This window comes from Bolinopsis microptera, chromosome 8, assembly GCF_026151205.1.
Source record: "Bolinopsis microptera isolate Bmic1 chromosome 8, MBARI_Bmic_1.0, whole genome shotgun sequence".
Taxonomy (NCBI): Eukaryota; Metazoa; Ctenophora; class Tentaculata; order Lobata; family Bolinopsidae; genus Bolinopsis; species Bolinopsis microptera.
The window spans coordinates 15732977-15752744 of record NC_087079.1 but is presented as its reverse complement, the minus strand read 5'-3'; the positions used below and the strand labels follow the sequence as shown (position 1 = coordinate 15752744).

At 35.7% G+C, this 19768-nt stretch overlaps 3 protein-coding genes across 2 annotated transcripts in view; 1 reads left to right on the top strand and 2 right to left on the bottom strand.

Moving 5' to 3' along the window:
* The window catches only part of LOC134819364 (probable fumarate hydratase, mitochondrial), a 57707-nt gene extending 40669 nt beyond the window's left edge, over positions 1-17038 (bottom strand). The window contains exon 1 of the mRNA XM_063829293.1: positions 17015-17038. The gene's annotated coding sequence lies outside the window, so the exon portion shown is untranslated. The remainder of the gene's footprint in view (positions 1-17014) is intronic.
* Positions 1-19768, top strand: part of LOC134819366 (zinc finger TRAF-type-containing protein 1-B-like) — a 102985-nt gene that overhangs the window by 56359 nt on the left and 26858 nt on the right.
* The window catches only part of LOC134819367 (small ribosomal subunit protein eS4-like), a 79237-nt gene that overhangs the window by 37182 nt on the left and 22287 nt on the right, over positions 1-19768 (bottom strand). The window lies entirely within an intron of this gene.

Sequence of the window (19768 nt, the reverse complement as noted above, 5' to 3'; positions counted from 1 at the left end):
TTGCTTATCAACAGGTCGTGTTCGGGCACCCCGTTTTAAACTTCTCAAGGTAAGCTCTCTTTCCCCAACAGAATTCTTATTCACTTTTTCTTTGTTTATAAAGATAGTTCAAGTCGGGTTATTGTAATACCACCCACACAGATTTCCAAATCCTTAAATGTGATTCAAATAGCGTATGATATAACTCCTTATATTACTGCTTTGGTCAATGTGTCGTATATTCTGCAACAGCTTTCCTACTCGCATTTAAGTTTTGCGTTAAGTGACTGAGATTGTTGATTTGATTTCAGTTAAGTTTGGTCGTAATAATAACGCCTAGAAACTTAGTTCTTGAACTCTTTTAATAACTACATTATTTAAAGTAGTATGTTCTCGTCATCTTTCTAGCTTTCTCCTCTTTGGCCCGTGAGGGTTTTAAAATGAATAAAACAACATTTTCTTATGTTAATATGTAAATAAGTATAGTTTCATATACTGTACACAAATGATAGAACTCACTTCCTTTTTCGTTAGCTTTGTCACATGTGTATTCTATAAATATGTTAGGTCGTCGGCAAATAGTATAAACTTTCCGATAATTGATAGTTACGGATTGTCATTATATAAATAATAAAGTAAAGGGACCAAAGACAGCTCCCTGCGGCAATCCATAGACTCTGGAAGTTTCTCGGATTCTTCACCTAATACGAGGACATACTGGAATCTGTTCGACAGGTAAACTTGTATAAGGTTATTTGCCATTTCCACGGATTCCATAATTTTTACACTTATGCAGTAAACTTACATGTGATATTGTATCAAAGGTTTACTAGATCAATAAATATTCCAAGAACGTGTGTTTTTTCTGAGGCAAGTTCTACGTGGTACACTGAGTAATTTAGGGGCATAACTGGTCGGAGTGATTTTTACGAATCCGTACTGGTTTTCATAATAAGGAGTTCTGTTGAATGAAAGAAGCTGGATAATCTATTAATATAATCTTTTCAAATATTTTACCAAACACAGTAGCGTTTATACAGGTCTATAGTTTTCAAGGTGTTTCCTGGTTATCTTTCTTGTAAATGGGATAATCCTCCAACTTTAGGTCATCTGAAATATGCCATTTTCATACATTCGTTTTATACAGTACAGTGAGTAAAGGAAGTATATTTTAGAGGACTGCTTCAATTACATGATCGGTATGTCACTTGCCTTGCCATTTTAAGTTTCAGATAGATTTTGCTAACCTGTCTGTTGTTGCAGTTCTGCATGTAAATGCAGGAAAGTGTTTGAAAGCGGTAGATAATTAGAAACCTAGGTATACTGTTTATGTTAATTTGTCCAAGATCATTGTAAGCGGTATATAGGTCAGAGGCTAAGGATACAACATATTTAGTGAATTCGTTAGCTATGATCCTTCTAATTGATACTTAACGTTGTTCTATGGTGATCAGCGGCTTTATTTCACGCCGCCCCGTTTACCTCTTATACGAATTATTAGTTTCCCAGGTCTTTTTACTATCACCGCTATTTTCAGCAAATTTACCAGAGAAGTATTCTTGTTTTTCCAGTTTGACGAGTTTTCTTTAGGACATTTTCTGTAATCTTTGTAGATAAGGTAGCGAAATACGTTTTAGTGAGCATTCAGGGCACTGGCAAATGCCGCCTTGTTATCAGTTTCCCCGCGTTTTACATTTTTCTATTTCTTATCTCAAAAAAAAAAAAAAAAATAAAAAAAAAAAAAAACCCATTTTAGTACATTTTATGCGATTATTAATTGAGCAAATGGACCGGGAGTTTACCAAGGGTTAACCTGAAACAGTTCTCTTAGAGGTTTTCGGGGGTCTCTAGTTTAAACGATTTTTTTGACGAGTTTTTGTAAAGTGTCATGGAATTCAGTAAAGTTATGGATTTGTTTTTAGTCTTAAGATCATCTTCAAGATCACAAGGAAGCGTTAACATTTGATTGAAGAAGTCGTAATATTGTTAAAAGAAGTTTTTTCGAGTTGATTCAAAATTCCAGTTAAATGTGTTAAAAATAGGTGTGTTATGAGTTATTCGTTCTTTTAGGGTGCCTGAGTAACACATTCTCAATATCGTTGTAATAGTTATCTATTGCAGGATGGCTTTACAGCCTGGTTTTTCGAGGGTATCAATAGATTTAACGGACAAAATCCTTTACTGAATAATATTTCTTCTATATTTTTGACATTTTTGTTATCTTTATCATGATGATCGATATTAAGTCTCCAGAATAGATAACTAACTTCGGATGTGATCAAGTAGAAAGGTTAGGAAAGTTCAACTAGAGCTTGGGAAATACAGGCCACTTGGTGGACGATACAAAACACCTACATTAACAGGTTGATCTTCGTTACTTAATGATAGACAAGTATTTCTAGATGTTCTGTGACTTGTTGAATATATTTCAATTACAGCTTAGCATTTAATTTATCGTCAAATAACAGGGCTACTCCAGTGCCCTTTTGTTTCGTTAGGTGCTGTGTCCGGATGTAACTATTATAACCGTCGAGCTGAAATAGATTGCTTAATTCTTTTCCAGTGTTGGTTTCAGATAGGGCTATTACGGCAGATTTTGTTTTTTACCTACAGGTTTCAATTGCAAGGTTGTCAATTTGGTTTATTCCATCAATATTTTGAAGAGAAGAGATTGATTGTTTCTTTACTTGTTGCAGAGAATATTTGTATGGTCAGATGCAGTGTTTGAGTTACAATCATTTAGAAGTATTTGAGATTTGGTTGTGATTAGACTAGGTTGTTGGTCGTCGTCGTCATTGTCATCGTTGAGTAGTTTAAATGGGTTGTATTTAACTTGTCTAAATGGAAACAAAGAGTCAGTAAAACTCATTAGATTGGCTATTTGATTTGATTTGCAGATAGCATTTATGGTGCATTATGCAGTACAGTGAAAACATATCACCTATTGTTTGGCCGATGACTTGTCTTAGAACGGACCAGGGACATACCTCCTTAATGAGGGGAGTCATGGTTGGTAACCTCCACGTGACCCTGACTAGCCGCAGCAGGAACAACAGGACAGTTCTCTTCCAGCATTCGCATCCTGTAGATCTATCGTCTACCTCTGTGACCTCCTCTTCCTTTTGTCGATACCACCGTTAAGCCTGTGAAGAACAGTGTGGGGTACGAATAAATTGAGCCTACACTTTGCTAGTCCCTCAGTTGAGGTGAAGGAAGTCCGGTTTTTGGAATCTTGTGAGTCGCGAGAGAGAGAGAGGGTCAAGGAGACCTCCCTATCACGAACTATCATCCATCCCCATAAATGACACCAAAATTGGACGGGAGCAGCCTACATCGATCAAACTGTTAAAGTATATAAGCTTTTTCTATTTAAATCTGACGTTTAGGAAGGAATTGTTGGACAAACATATACATGCACACCGGATTATAGATTGAATATGGGCAATTTTGAACTAGATGGATGTGATTATATCGAATATCGTTTGGCTTTTTACTCTGTTTGTTTCAGGTACATTATCCCCAACACAATATAACACAGATTCTATAGCCACAGGAACACATAAGGATCAATGCTATCGACAGGTTGGGAGGCAAAGAAAATTTGAAATTTTGGAAAGCACTTAAATTATCAAACCAAATATGTCTAGAAACTTTGTAGTTCCTAGCTGAAAGCGTTCTTACTTTATGGTGACAATAGCGGAAAAGAGGGCTTGGCATGCCACACCCACCGTAATTTATTAAATTTGACGAAACTTTCAGGAAATCTATATTTGACCCATATCTGTAATCTCAGAAATTTCTATGCAATTCTAAGAAGAATTACGTGAATTATTGAAGGGTTGCGTGTGGGCACTGCAGCACTGGGCAGTTACTTCTGGGCCACCCTGTATGATATAAAAACATTCTAGATTCAAGCTTTTCAGTTAGAATTAAAACAAGTCCTTCATATTATAGAGCCATACTGACTACACCTGGTTAAAGCACTTCCATCCCATAACATAATAAGTTCAATAAATGTAATAAATGTGTAGCATTGTAATTAGTTTAAAACCTATGTGTAAAAGAAATAACTAACAAATACACAGTTGAATAAATAATAAATGTATAAACCTATATCTCGAACTACACTTGCGGGAAGATAATGTATGCTATACATAAATAATAACAGAGTATGGCTGTATACTTGTATGTGTGATAAAACCAATTAAAACAACACCATAGGCATAATGACATCAAGACCCCTGTAATCTGTATTATTCAACACACACAGGGTAGAAGCGCAGGTGTCGTTGTAAGAACGAAAAAAAAGGTTAGACCCAGTGGCGTAACGCCCCTACCCCCCGCCGAAAATCTCTAAAAAAGTGTGTTTCTAGAGCAAAACGTGCAGTTTTGCTAGTACCTCAGTTAAGTTTTTCAAAATTGTCCCATATTCAAGCGACCAGCGTGAGCAATGCCCTTCGTTACGACACTGGTTAGACTGATAACGGGCATCTCTCTTATGGGCAATGAGATTCTTCTTATTAAGATTCTTCCTATTAAAAAAATTTGATTTTGGTAAACGTGTGCTGACTCCACCTAATATTTAGTGTATTACTGATAGAAATTAATTTAGGTAGGCATTTAGGTAGGCATTTTTCTCTTATGTAGATATTCAGCATTTGGTAAATTTCTAAATTGTATGACTATTTCCATTACCTGTTGACGAACTGGACCTAAATCTCGCACACACCACCAGCGATGAAGACAGGGGTGATGATGTTGATGATGAAGATGAGGAAGTTGATGAGGTTGAGAATGTAGAGGAAGAGATTTCAGAAGAGTGAGCTGAAAAGAAGACAAGATTCTATTCTAATTTATTGATCGATATATTTACTGAAATAAACATATAATATCCATTACTCAAGGAGTGATGACAGGATATATAAAATAAAATAAAAAAATAAAAAAACTATTTCCATTATTGAGACGTTTCTAATAAATAATTTAGGATGATTTTTGTAATTTTTATACGACTAAAGTAAAGTAAAGTAAAGTTTTTGATTGAAATAAATTTTCGTGCACATACAGAATGAATGGTTAATAATTTAATATATATGTAGACCAAGCTCTGTGCACGGGATGCTTCCTGGAAGAATCCAGTTCTTTTAGCGGGGCACCCTACCTAAAGCCAAATTGAGATATAATAATCATATTCCTAGGGAAATAATCAGAAATCGAATACCAATCAAATAATATGATATAAAGTATATATAGTATAATGATATATATTTAATATATGATAGTATATAGTAGTATAAAGTATATATAAAGTAAAAATTATGATATAACATCATCACTAATGTCTACAAAGTATCATCACACTACATGGAAAAATAACTATTTCTCCATCAAATTTAAAGGTAATAATTTATCAAATATTAATCATGAATAAAAACAAGATTACAAAATTTAATTTATTCATACTTCCCAGTGGAGTAAAGATTTATAAAACGTTTCTTTGCTACATAAGGATGGAACCACAGATAATCATTGTGTTTTTCCTTATTACTGATATAACTGGTACCTTCAATTCTTGTTAAAACTTCTTTCGAAACATTCCAAAAATGAAAGTCATTTACAATACATTTAGAAATCATATTCTTTTTAAAACTTTCCAATCCAATTTTAAAACTCAAAACTGTCAAGCAGTTCTTCACCTCCGAAGGGAGTTTGTTCCAATAAGGAACATTGAAATAAATTTCCGTGCACATACAGAATGAATGGTTAATAATTTAATATATATGTAGACCAAGCTCTGTGCACGGGATGCTTCCTGGAAGAATCCAGTTCTTTTAGCGGGGCACCCTACCTAAAGCCAAATTGAGATATAATAATCATATTCCTAGGGAAATAATCAGAAATCGAATACGGGCACCAATCAAATAATATGATATACGGGTATATGACCCCCAGAATATAGGTCGTTTTTTGAGCACTTAGAAACAGGTGTTAAAACTACTTCTAAGCATGTTTAGGGCTGTAAATATGTACATAATAACCCTTTAAATGTTTCTTGGGTAGTTGAAAATAATTATTAGGTTTTTAAGTGTACTTTTTTTTCACCTGTAAAAATACCATTTTTTAACAGGGCCCCCAGAATATAGGTCCAAACATCTGTTCCTAAGTCGTTCTAAAATTGTCACAGACAGTTATATGCAGTCAGAATATGTTGCTGAGACTGTATTGATGATGCCAATGGCTCCAGATACTAAATTGAAATGGTTTAGAGTATACTTAATAGCAAAAAATCAAAAACTACGGCCCCCAGAATATAGGTATGCAAAAATCGTCCTCAAATACTCCACCTTCATACATTTTGATGATGCCATCTCTTCAGCATATGTTCTTTAACTGTTTCTCATCACTACCCCAAATTCCTTAATGCTCAGGGTGACAGAGAAAATGCAGAATCTTGGTCGCTATTTTTAAAAAAAAACCTATATTCTGGGGGCCATATACCCGTAATGAGTAAAATCTTTAATTTTACTAGTTAAAAAGCTTTCATGCACTCATTTAGTAGGGATCTTAACTAAATACTTAAAAATAAGATTGAAGGAGTGTCCCTAGATATGATTGAGGGGGGCTGTTTTTATCTGTATCAATACAATGTGCACCTCAATGACTGTAAATCAGACATTTTTGGCCGCCAAATCTTTTTAAAGGCCTAACTCAAAATTCTGTCCCAAAACTTAAGGTCATGAGACAATTCTACGTTGATTCTGAAAATTTCATGTGAAAATATTGAAACCCTATTGAGTTCTATTGTTTTGAGCGAAGTCAGTTTGAGATATGGGCGATTTTGTTCATTTTTTGCGATTATTTGAACACAGAATCCACAGTTAGGTAGATATTGAGCTGATAATCATAGAGAATGTGTAATATATGCTTACCTTCCATATAAAGTTGGTTTCATTCAAAAATATTCATATTTGACCAATTTATGGACCAAAATCGATCAAATTTGGTGTATATGCCCAAATATGGGCATATGGTTTTTGTTTTTATCCCATAACTCGGCCAATTTTTATCCAATTTTGATAAAACTTGATATGTGGGTTCAGGAGACTAGTAGCTACAAGTAGAGCATCCCAAAGCATGGTTTTGGGCATGTTCAGGGTTTTTGACCAACCTATATTCTGGGGGTCGTATAGACCTATATTCTGGGGGCCCGTAAAATTGTGGTGGCCATAACTTTTTTCCAAATTGTCAGTTTGCAGATGTCTCGATGAAAAGATAGCTTAAAATAATACTTATACTCATACCAGTAGTCTTAATGGCATGTGTTGGACAGATTTTTGTCATGACAATTTTTCGCCATATTTACCCCTCTAGAAAATGACAAATATGACCAAATATACCAAAATACCTCATGTAGGTCCAAAATTTGTATCCAGAAACATTAGTTACATGTTTTACTCCAACCTAGCAGTAACAGATACCATTAGTATCGCTTATCTTGGTTAGAACTGTATCCACTAACATGACCTATATTTTGGGGGCCACCTATATTCTGGGGGTCATATACCCGTATAGGAGTAGTAACCATATTTACTATGCAAAATGCCCCAACCACATAGTGTAAATGTATATAAAATTCAAATTCCATATCATCATTAAACCTCAATAGTCAATATAATAGCCCAAGCAAAATTAAATAACTTCTTATATACCTTACTGTCATACTACAAATCAATTAAACATTTGAAATCTGTTAACCAGAGAATAAATTTCTAAACCTAATGCAAGTGAAATAATTTGAATGCAATAATGAATGCCTAATGTGAGTATCATCTGTCAATGTCCTTGTAAAACAGTCTGTACAAGAGATATAAGGAACAACCCGCTCTGGAAGAAAAGAACACTGAAGATTCTTGACCTTTGTCACACTCTTACTACATCTATTGGATGAAACCAGATTAAGACCTGATCTGCTTGGTCTGAACAAGTCTGAACCATAATCAGTCAAGCCATTAATAACCTTAAAAGCTTCAATAAGGTCCCCACGTATTCGCCGCTCTGCCAGCGTTGTCAAATTAAGGATTTCCAGTCTACGGCTGTAAGGAAGAGTACCCACCTCATCAATCAGACGGGTAAACCGCCTCTGGACGCTCTCCAGCTCCAAAATAGTCCCCCAACTTCCATGAGCCGCAACTGGATTCCAAAATTGGACACAATACTCTAGATGAGGTCTTATCAAAGCTTTATAGATGGCTATCATTACACATTTTTCTCTAATTATCTTCCTTACAATCCAGCAAATCATACGATTTGCCTTGGAAAAACATGCTTTTATCTGTTCATTCCAAAGCAGGGAACTATGGGTAATAACCCCCAAATCTTTTTCCTGATCAGATACTTCAAGTTCTACGCCATTTACTAAATAATTTAAGTTAGGGTTGCTATTAAGATTCAATGAAACAAGAAATTTCAATGAAACAAGAAATTTAATTTTAGCACATTTTTACAGAATAAAAAGATGTAAAACAATTCATAAAATATAATGCCCATTTGGTGTATGACTTTTTGTCCTTGACTGCTAGTTTGGTTTTGGAAGGACAGGTAACTAACGGGGCAAGGAATGCGCGTGCCTGGAAGCTTTTGCACACACCGAAACGCTAGTTCAGTTAAGTTTATAGAGACAAGGCTCAGATTAGGACTGGAAGAAAAATTGTAAGCAGACATTAGGGGTTCTGTTTATAGTTGTTATTATAGGTTGCAGTCTTGTTGTGACAAAAAGTCTACACTAAAACATTCTTTGGTTTATATTGTGTAGTTCAAGGATATAAAATGCAGCTTCAAGCTTTCAAGGTGGATATTGGAGAGCTGGCGAAAGATTATGGCCTTTGTATCAATGGTTATAATAAGCTATAAATATCTTAAACTATACAGTGCTAATTAAAATTTCTTTAAACTTCATTCTCAAATTAGATTTTTTAAATTCAAAAGTAAATATACAATAATTTTATTAAAACTTTCTCACACATACTTTACTCACAGGACAAGACTTGGAAAACAGTAGCCTAGGGTAATTATAATTGAGATGTGTGTGACCAGCCAGTTATAATGTTTGGGAAATAAGATTTGCGCAGTCAAAATCTTTGACAGTCCAATCAAGCAGGGCGTGATTATGTTGATTCGTTAATAGCGCACGTTTTAGCTTACCTCGCAAGCACATTACACTAGTAGTAAAGTCAGTCATTCTGAATTTTGGGGTTATAATGTTAAAAATTTTGGTTGATCTAGTGTTGTGATTGTCAGGTGGGTCTGCCTGACAGATTAGAAGGCAGGGTTTCCTCGAGGAACACGTGTAACCTTCATGTAAGGATATTGGAGCACGGAATTTCATTATCTTGTAGAGCTCGAGGTAACTGTGGTATGTATAGAGATTTTGTATAGCTAGAATATTATTATGCTTAAATATCGGTTTGGTGTGCTCTTTTATGAAAAATTTTTGGTCAAGTTTCTGGTGTCCTATAGGCCTAGTACGTGCACAAGTCTTAAACTTATCAAGGTACGCCAGCCTGTCACCAAATAGTACTCTGAGACAGTACTTCTGAGCAGTAAATAATGAGCTTACGTATACGTTGTTTCGCTGCCCCACCCCATACAGATATACAGTAGGAAAGATGTGATTCGAACAGGGTATAATATAATTGTTGGTGTAGAAATTCTGGAAGGGAGCAGCGAAGTCTACATAAAGTGGATGTGGAATGATTTAGAGTTCGCTTAAGTGCTTTGAATGGTCGATAGTGTCAAAAGCTTTGCTTAGGTCAATGAATATTCCTAAAACATGATTCTTAAGTTTAAGAGATTTCGTAATCAAATTTACAGAGTAATTGACTGCATGAGATGTAGAGTGAGATTTCCTAAATCCAAACTGCGTCTTCGATATAACTCCCTGGGAGCTAACAAATCCGTATATTCTAGAATATATTATGAGCTTTTCAAAGATCTTACCGAAGACGGACAGTGTGGAGATAGGACGGTAGTTCTCAATTTCTTCTGGGTTACCTTTCTTATATACAGGTGTTATTTTACCAGTTTTCAGGACATCAGGAAATATACCTTTGGTCATAAGGATATTAAAGTAATTCGATAATACAGGTGCAATTACATGAGATGACTTTTTTACTACACTTATGGGAATGTCACTGGCTTTACCATTTTCGAACTCGCTTATGATTTTCAATATTTCGTTCGAGGAGCAATCTTCTAGCCTAATATTTTTTTCATTTCTTGGGTTTAGGAAGTCATAGAAAGTTTTCATGGGTAATATAGGCAGGCCATCAGATAGATTATGCAGTGTCTCATTCAGCTTTGGTGCAATAGAGACAAACCAAGCATTGAATCCATTAGCAATTGCTCTTCTATCAACTATTCTTTGGTTATCAATGATAAATGGGGGCTTGGTTTGCCTCTTCTTTTTGCCCCTGAGTTCGTTAATAATTTGCCAGGTTTTCTTGCTTTTTTCACAGTTGTTTACGATTTCGTTACAGTAATGCCAACGTTTGGCAGCTTTAATGATAGCTTTGAGCATCCTACGATAATCACTAAATACTTGGTAGAGCAAGAAATTACCACCAGGGTTCTTATTAGTAACGGTGTCAGACCACTCCTTATGCAGTTCATGCTTTCTTTCTACAGACTGGATGATACTGTCTGTAATCCATGGGTTAAGTTTGGGAGTTCTTTTTGTCACTTTTGGTACCTTCAGTTTGCAGTGTTTGTCAAGTGTCTGGTCAAAACATGCCGTGAACTCATCAAATTTTGTTGAAGGAGTGAGCTGGTTTACCCTCACCTCAAGTTCAGATACAAAGCTTTTTAATTTGGAACTTGAGTAATCATAATAGCGGACATGTTTCTGAGGCTCTGTATTGCGAGGGGTCTCTACTGAAGTGAAGGTAAATATAGGGGCATGCTCACCAAGCCGTTCTTCAATAACACCTGATAAGACTATATTCTCAATTTTATTTGTTAAAATGTTATCGATGCAGGAACTTTTACAGTTTTGACGAAAATGTGTTGCAATGGAGATAGTCGGGTAAAAGCCATTTCTGTATAAAGTATCCTCAAAGAGCTGGGAACTGGTAGATATATTAAGTATGTTTAATATGAACAACTTTACATTTAGCAGGATTATGCTTCAAAAGCCACTGGTTCACAGTGTGAACATATACCACCACCCTTGAGAAAAATCATCGACAGAATCAACAGTGAGTTTTGTTCAGGTGACCAACCTCAGGTTAACAGCTGTTTGGTGAATCGGTTTGACGGCACAAGCAGCACCTATTAGAATTAGAATTAGAATCAAATTTACACAGCAATACAATAAGAATAAAAAATAATTTAAGAAGCTTCAATCTGCTGTGCAGGACATTCAAGTCAGTCAAAAACTGTTAGCAGAACACCCTTCTAGGGACATAAGGATATAGCATGTAAATTGTAAAACAAAATAAGTAATAAATTAATGAGTGGTAAAATAAGATATGATTTAACAGTGAACTGTGGGCATGAAGGTAACAATTAATGTTGAAAATTACATAGATGCCCACTTTGGAATTTCGTAAGTAATATTATTTACAGTTATACACAGAGAAGTATAGAACAACATTAGAATGGCAATGATAACAAATGGGAACGAATAAAGGAGATGTTTAAAGTTCTATACTTCTGAAAATAGGTCATATAACGCAGGGGGCCTTTCCACCCGACAAAAACTCCAGCACCTTAAAAATTGTTTCAGTTGTCACATAGCTAGAGTGTAGAAATAGTCGAAACTATTGTTTATTTCATAGGATGAGACTCCTTGAATTACATCTGACATAAATTTAGATTTCATACATTGTGAGAAATTTACACTACATTCTATAGTCCTTATGTTCTCTGGAATTGTATTCCAACATTTTGCACCTAAATATGTAAAGGTTTTGTGTGTTCTGGATTTGTGAATATAAAGGTTGCACCTCTCAGCATCACGTGATCCTCCGGATACATAAGAAAATTTACCGGTGAATGATGATGGTGCAGCCTCATTAAGAAATTTATACATATACGTTGATAGATGGAGTTGTCGTCTTAAGTGTAAGGGTAACCACTTCATATTTCGATATACATTTACTGATGGTTCCTGCCAATGAACATCCAGTGCAATTTTTGCTACTTTCTTGTATAATATATCAAGAGAATTAAGTCTGGTTTTGGCAGCCCTAGACCATATTATATCCAGGTAGTCAAATTGGGGGAGCATAAGAGCATTTACAAACATTTTTCTATATTTCAGTGGAAGAAGATTTTTCGACCTGTATAATGCCCCTATTCTTTTAGCAATTTTTGATTTCACATAATCAATATGGTCTTGAAAGTTCAATAAATTGTCTATCATGAGACCTAAATATTTTTGAGATTTAGTTTCTTCTATAAAAAGGCATTCTTTTCCAAATCCAGAGGGATTGACAACGTGTCCAGATTAGGATATCTATCAAATACAATGAATGAAGATTTTGCAGCATTTAGTCTCAGCTTGTTGATTCTAAGCCATTCATACACAACTTTCATATCCTTAATTACATTTTCATATATGCTTCGGGAAATGTTATCAAAATATAGTGCACTGTCATCTGCAAATAAGTAAACAGTAGATTGTGTGCAATTTCTACTGAGATCATTTATGAATAAACTAAATAGAATTGGTCCTAATATGCTACCCTGTGGCACACCTGTTTTAACAGGAAGTGATGTGCTTACATTACCACGTATTTTGGTGTGCTGCTTTCTGTCCCCAAGGTAGCTTTTGAACCACTTTATGACAAAGCCATCAACTCCATAATACTTTTTTTTCAATAAAATATTATGGCTTACTGTGTCAAAGGCCTTTTTAATATCTAAGAATACAATTGCAGGTTTCTTCTGTGATTCCTTAGACGTAAATATTTTATCAAATAGATTAAGCATTAGAAAAGTGGTGGAATGATCTTTTCTAAATCCATACTGATTGTTGGTAAGTAGTTTATTTGTTTCAACATACTCTGTGAGCTGTTGGTTAACAAAATATTCTATGCATTTTCCAAGTAGGGGGAGTATGGATATTGGCCGGTAGTTATTTGGATCATTAGGGTCACCAGTTTTAAGAATTGGAGTGACTGATGCAATTTTACATGCCAACGGCATTGTTCCACTTTTCATACTAAGGTTTATAATATGAGCTACTGGATCGATGATTTGGGGAATAATATACTTATATACTTTAATAGGCATGATATCGTTAATAGATTTATCTGATGGTATACTGAGTATATATTCTTTTACTTGTTCAACAGTCACCTCTTCGAATACAGAGAGTTTACACTCTGGTGGAGGCGGCATATATTCTAGAAAGTCGTCTGAATCCTTTTCCTTAATTGATTCTTGTAATATTGTACCAACTGTGGCAAAATGCAGGTTAACTCCGTTAACATTTAAGTTGCTTGGGGAAGAGCTACTTATTTTTCCAGGTAAGTTTGAAGCATGTTTGATAGTTTTCCAAATACCTTTCAAATCGTTTTTTGCACTTTTCACAGTAAGGTCCTGAACAATATTTGTACGTCTGTTTTCTTTGGATAATTTTGTCACATAGTTTCTTTGGGGACGATAGTTATCCCACGAAGTAGAGCATTTCTTATGTAGTTCACTTTTTCTGCAGTTACATATTCCATTAATACACTTACACTTGAATTTGTTTAATTGTCCTAAACACTTTTTATACTTTCTGAAAAGCATCTTCTTCTTCCGTATTTCTGCCAACAGTACTTTAGAGGGATTACAAAGAAAGTCACTATTACATTTAATCTGTTTAGGTGGACAGTAATTATCATACGATTCCTGGATGTGATGATTAAGTCCATCTAGCGCATGGTCTACATTAGTACAGCTTAGAATATTACTGTAGTTACTACAGGATCCCAGAAAATAGCTTAAGGCTTTTAGATTGTTTAAGGAGTGGTCTCTGATAAGGACCTTCTGGAACTTACTAGCTTTATTTACTTTAAAGTCGAGAACACATTTAAGAGCTTGGTGATCTCCTATTCTATCATCAAGTACTTTACACTCTATGAAATTAGAGTAACAGTTAGTCATTACAACATCTATTGTGCTCTGCGTTATTCTACCATCTAAGTTTGCAACTCTAGTAATTCCTGTAACAGTCTGTATCATTCCAAAGAGCTTCATTGTTATATCTAACTTTTTATAATCTAGATCAGATAAAGAGTTTTGGTTAACATTAACATCGCCAATCCATATTACTTTCTTACCTTGAAGTTTCATCATACATTCAGTCATATAATCAAGGAAAGTATCTAGATGACAAAAGTTTTGTGATCTGTAGAAGCAGCAAATGTAAAGATTGGCGTCCTTGAGTTGTATCCATATAGCTTCGATTTTAGAAATATCAGAGTAGGTTATATCTAAATTGAGTAATTTGTGGTTAACATTTTGGTTGATCAATATACCACACCCTCCTCTTCCTCTATCGTTAGGTCTATCACACCTTATAAAATCAAAGTTTAAGGGGAAGTTAAGTGTACTAGTGTCTATATCAGATTTAAGGTTTGTCTCATTAATTCCAATTATGTCAAGCTTTTCGCGAAATATTAGCTCCTGTAGTTCGAGAGTTTTTGCCAGATTAGTCAGGCCACCCTGTATATTACATAGACCAAGAGAGAGATTATCGTTTATTGAGGTACGAATAAGGTTAAACCAAAGCTAATGGGGAACAAATCCACATGCAGTCTCCTCAAGTAGACTAAGTTTCAAATCATGTCATACATATGATTTAAATTGGATTTCGGATCAGCAATCATACTGCAGTTTAAATCATAAAATTTAACAGCATAAAATAGTAACTCACTTCTGTTTGTGATAAATATAGCTTGAGAGATATAAAAACGTTAAGTTATTAGAAATTTGTGCTGATCTAACATTTTAAACCAGATAAAACAGTAATCCTGTTATTATTCATGTTGATACCCTTGGATTATAGAATTTTAATGAAGTTTAACACAAGTGAGTTACATATTTGAGATGCTTACCAAGCCTGGCAATTCCTAACTTATTAAGGTGCACATTGTCATGGCCCCTGCCAAAATACTTGTCCTTTCTATTATAATTTAAAGTAAAGAGATTATTTTCATGTTCTGTGTTAATGTATATTAGCCCATGCTTATAACACATATTCTCTAAGTATCGATTAAGTCCCTGCACTATGATGTTCTTACTAGTGACAGCTCTAGGCAGAATATTTAAGATATATATTTTTGCACTATTAAATTCTGCCCACAATTTTTGAACAAATTCTTCCATGTCATTGGTGGCACTGTTGAAGTTCATTGTGTTGAGGTCAATTGGATCAACACAGTTAGTACCAGTTAGTAAAACAACCTTTTTAACCTTTTCTTTGTTGAGAACTTTGAACTGACTGTCGCTAAAGAGTCTTTGGGACATTTGGATTGAGTTGGCCCCTGGGTAGAAAAATACTTTGGCCTTCTGAGATGAAGAGCTCAACAGTTTTTCATTCAGATGCCTAAACATGCTGCTGCTGATATAAACTGTGCTCACATCGTTGGGTGTCTCCTTTTCGAACAATTGTTGTCTGTTAACATGCCGCCCTGATTGATGGGATGGTGGAGATGCAATGTATAGGGTGGGGTTAGAGGTCGGTGCTGATAAGCACCATTCGTTTTCCTTGATGGATGAACTATAAACTCGTCTTCTTGATAAGGTACATAGCCGCTGGAGTTGGAGATGTTTTCATATGGGTCATGGTAATTGTCATTGCACATGTTGGTTGGTGTACTTGTTAATCTTTGGACAACAGCTACAGGTTTGATCAGTCTGAATGTGATACTGATCCTTTTGTTTGTACAAGATGGTTGAGTACAGATTTCATGTCTGTAATGAAGCTGGGATTTTTTAGACATGATACAAACATCCCCATGCTTTAGATCTAGGGCAGACACCACTTTTCCTGTTTGAATTTCTGTGAACTGCATCGTCCTAGAGGCACCCAGAGAAACTGTAACAATATAAGAGTTTTCATCGATGCATTCTTCATTATCACTATGGATAGGCATGCATTCTGTCCCAGTACTGTAGTAGTTTACGAGAGCACTGTTGTAAACATAATCCGGGAGTAACACATCAAGATATGAACAGATAGCAGCCAGATAGGACTGATGTGGTATCTCCTTCGCCTCGTGACTTCCCCCATTATACACATATGGGAAGTCCCCAAAGTAAGCTGTTTTCCTATTTTGAAACTGGTGGCTAAAATCCAATTCTCTCAGGAAGATGTCTAAGGAGAATTTTTGAAACGGTGCCTGATCAATGAGTTCAACAGGTGGTATGATAATGTCAGGGCTTTCGTCATTTACACTTAAGGCCACACTAGATATGGGTGTTACATCTATTTCAGCATAATACTTGCCACTCCATGGATTGACAGATCCTGTACTCCCACTGATTTGATTTTCTGTGTTGTTGGAAATGATAGAATCTGGTGCTTCAATGATGCCATCACTATTGATTAGCATGAAAGATTCAGGCACCTCGCATTCACTGTCATATTCAATCTGATCGTTTTCAAATTCTGTCTGAACTGCAACATCTGAACACCTATCCAGGACAGCCCGATAATCTATTGACTGATTGGTACTTTGATGTAACAACGTACCATTAATCTCTGCTATAGTCTGAGAAGTTTGAACAATGTCTTCTAGGATGATCACTTTCCGCTCGAGAAACTTGACATGAGATTTGAGTGCAGTACAGTTTTTGCATTTTTGATCACATTCCGACAATAGTTTTCCAAAAAATGTTTCCATTGAATCGTCCATGATATTGAGTTGATGATTTGAATTAAGTTGTTGATTTGAATTGAAGCAAATTGAAGAGTTCACATGTGAGATTTGTTCCATTCCATTAACGTTACATTCGTATTACATTCGTATTACTTTGGTCATACCTCAATAAATGTAATAGATTTGTAGTGTTGTAATTAGTTTAAAACACCTTGCCTAGACACTCTGATAACGAGCCTTCTATCCACCCGGAATCAAGTATCTTTACAGTCTCTCTTGGTACTGCGTGTCATGTTTCTTTCTCTGATGCTAGTACAGGTATTGATGAGCACAAGCAACTATGTGGCCCAGGATCATTATATGTAATGACTCGTCGTAGCCAAGCACTGTTCCACCATCGTATCGATGCAGGCGAGATAACTGGGCTGCGCTACAGTATAACATTGAGATCAGTCAGTTCCCTGAATAGAAACGCTACATGTATCATTGGGGACTCGAACACCGGCGGACTGAAATTCGGTTCTGATCCTGCCAAGTCATTCGGCAAATGGCTTCCTGGAAAACGATTCTTTGCCCCAACTGTCGATAGCATTGATCCTTATGTGTCCTGTGGCTATAGAAACTGTGTTATATTGTGTGGGGTTAATGACCTGAAACAAACAGATGTAAAAAGCCAAAACGATATTGATATAATCTACAACCATCTAGTTTCAAAAATTGCCCAGATTCAATCTATTAATCCGGGTGTGCATGTATATGTTTGTCCAACAATTCCTTCTAAACGTGCTGATTTAAATAGAAAGCTTATATATACTTTAACAGTTTGATTCGATGTAGGCTGCTCCCGTCCAATTTTGGTGTCAGTTATGTGGATGGATTTGATGAGTTCTGTGATAGGGATGGTCTCCTTGACCGCTCTCTCTCTCGCGACCTCAACAAATACCAAAAACCGGACTTCCTTCACCTCAACTGGAGGGGACTAGCAAAGTTAGGTCAATTTATTCGTAACACTGTTCTTCTCAGGATTAACGGTGGTATCGACAAAAGGAAGAGGAGGTCCACAAGGGTAGACGATAGATCCTACAGGGATGCGACTGCTGGAAGAGAAACTGGTCCTGTTGTTCCTGCTGCTGCTAGTCAGGGTCACGTGGATGGTTACCAACCATGACTCCCCTCATTAAGGAGGTATGTCCTGTCTGTTCTAAGAACATAGTCATCGGCCAAACAATAGTTGAATGTTTTCACTGTGACTGCATAATGCACCATAAATGCTATCGCAAATCAAATCCAAATAGCCAATCTAATGAGTTTTACTGTACTCGTTGTATCCATTTAGACAAGGTTAAATACAACCCATTTAAACTACTCACTGACAATGACGACGACGACAACAACCTAGACGAATACACAACCAAAATCTCAAATACTTTAAATGATTGTAACTCATACACTGCATCTGACCTTACAAATATTCTCTGCAACCAAGTAAAGAAACAATCATCTATTCTCTTTCAAAATATTGATGGAAATAAATCAAATTTTGACAACCTTGCCATTGAAACCTGTAGGTACAAAACAAAATTCTCCGTAATAGCCCTAGCTGAAACCAACACTGGAAAAGAATTAAGCAATCTATTTCAGCTCGACGGTTATAATAGTTACTATCAGGACACAGCACCTAACAAACAAAAGGGCACTGGAGTAGCCCTTTATGTTGACGATAAATTAAATGCTACTGTAATTGAGAATATATCACAAGTCACAGAACATCTAGAAATACTTGTCTTATCATTAAGTAACGAAGATCAACCTGTTAATGTAGGTGTTTTGTATCGTCCACCAAGTGGCTGTATTTCCCAAGCTCTAGTTGAACTTTCTAACCTTCTTGATCACATGCCGAAGTTTAGTTATCTAGCTGGAGACTTTAATATCGATCTTCATGATAAAGATAACAAAAATGTTCAAAAATATGAAGAAATATTATTCAGTAAAGGATTTTGTCCGTTAATATCTATTGTTACCCACGAAAAACCAGGCTGTAAAGCATCCTGCATAGATAACATTATTACTAACGATATTGATAATGTGATTACTTCAGGCACCCTAAAAGAACGAATAACTCATCACTCACCTATTTTTAACACATTTAACTGGAATGTTGAAGTCAACTCTGAAAAAACTTCTTTTAAACAATATTACGACTTCTGTCAATCAAATGTTAACGGCTTCCTAGTGGATCTTGAAGATGAGCTTAAAACTAAAACAATCCATAACTTTACTGAATTCCATGACACTTACAAAAACTGCGTCGAAAAATCGTTTAAACTAGAGACCCCGAAAACCTCTAAGAGAACTGTTCAGGTTAACCCTTGGATAACTCCCGGTCTCATTTGCTCAATTAATAATCAGCACAAACTGTACGAAAATTGGGTTGAGATAAGAAATAGAAAATGTAAACTCGGGGAAACTGATAACAAGGGCGGCATTTGCCAGTGCCCTGAATGCTCACTAAAACGTAGTCGCTACCTTATCTACAAAGAATACAGAAAAGTCCTAAAGAAAACACGTCAAACTGTGAAAACAGAATACTTCTCTGGTAAATTTGCTGAAAATAGCGGTGATAGTAAAAAGACCTGGGAACTAATAAATCGTATAAGAGGTAAACGGCGGCGTGAAATAAAGCCGCTGTTCACAATAGACAACGTTAAGATAACAAATAGAAGGATCATAGCAAACGAATTCAATAAATATTTTGTATCATTAGCCTCTGACCTAAATACCGCTTACAATGATCTTGGACAAATTAACATAAACAGTATACCTAGTTTCTATGATTATCTACCGCTTTCAAACACTTCCAGCATTTACATGCATGACTGCACAACAGACGAGGTTAGCAAAATCATATCTGAACTTAA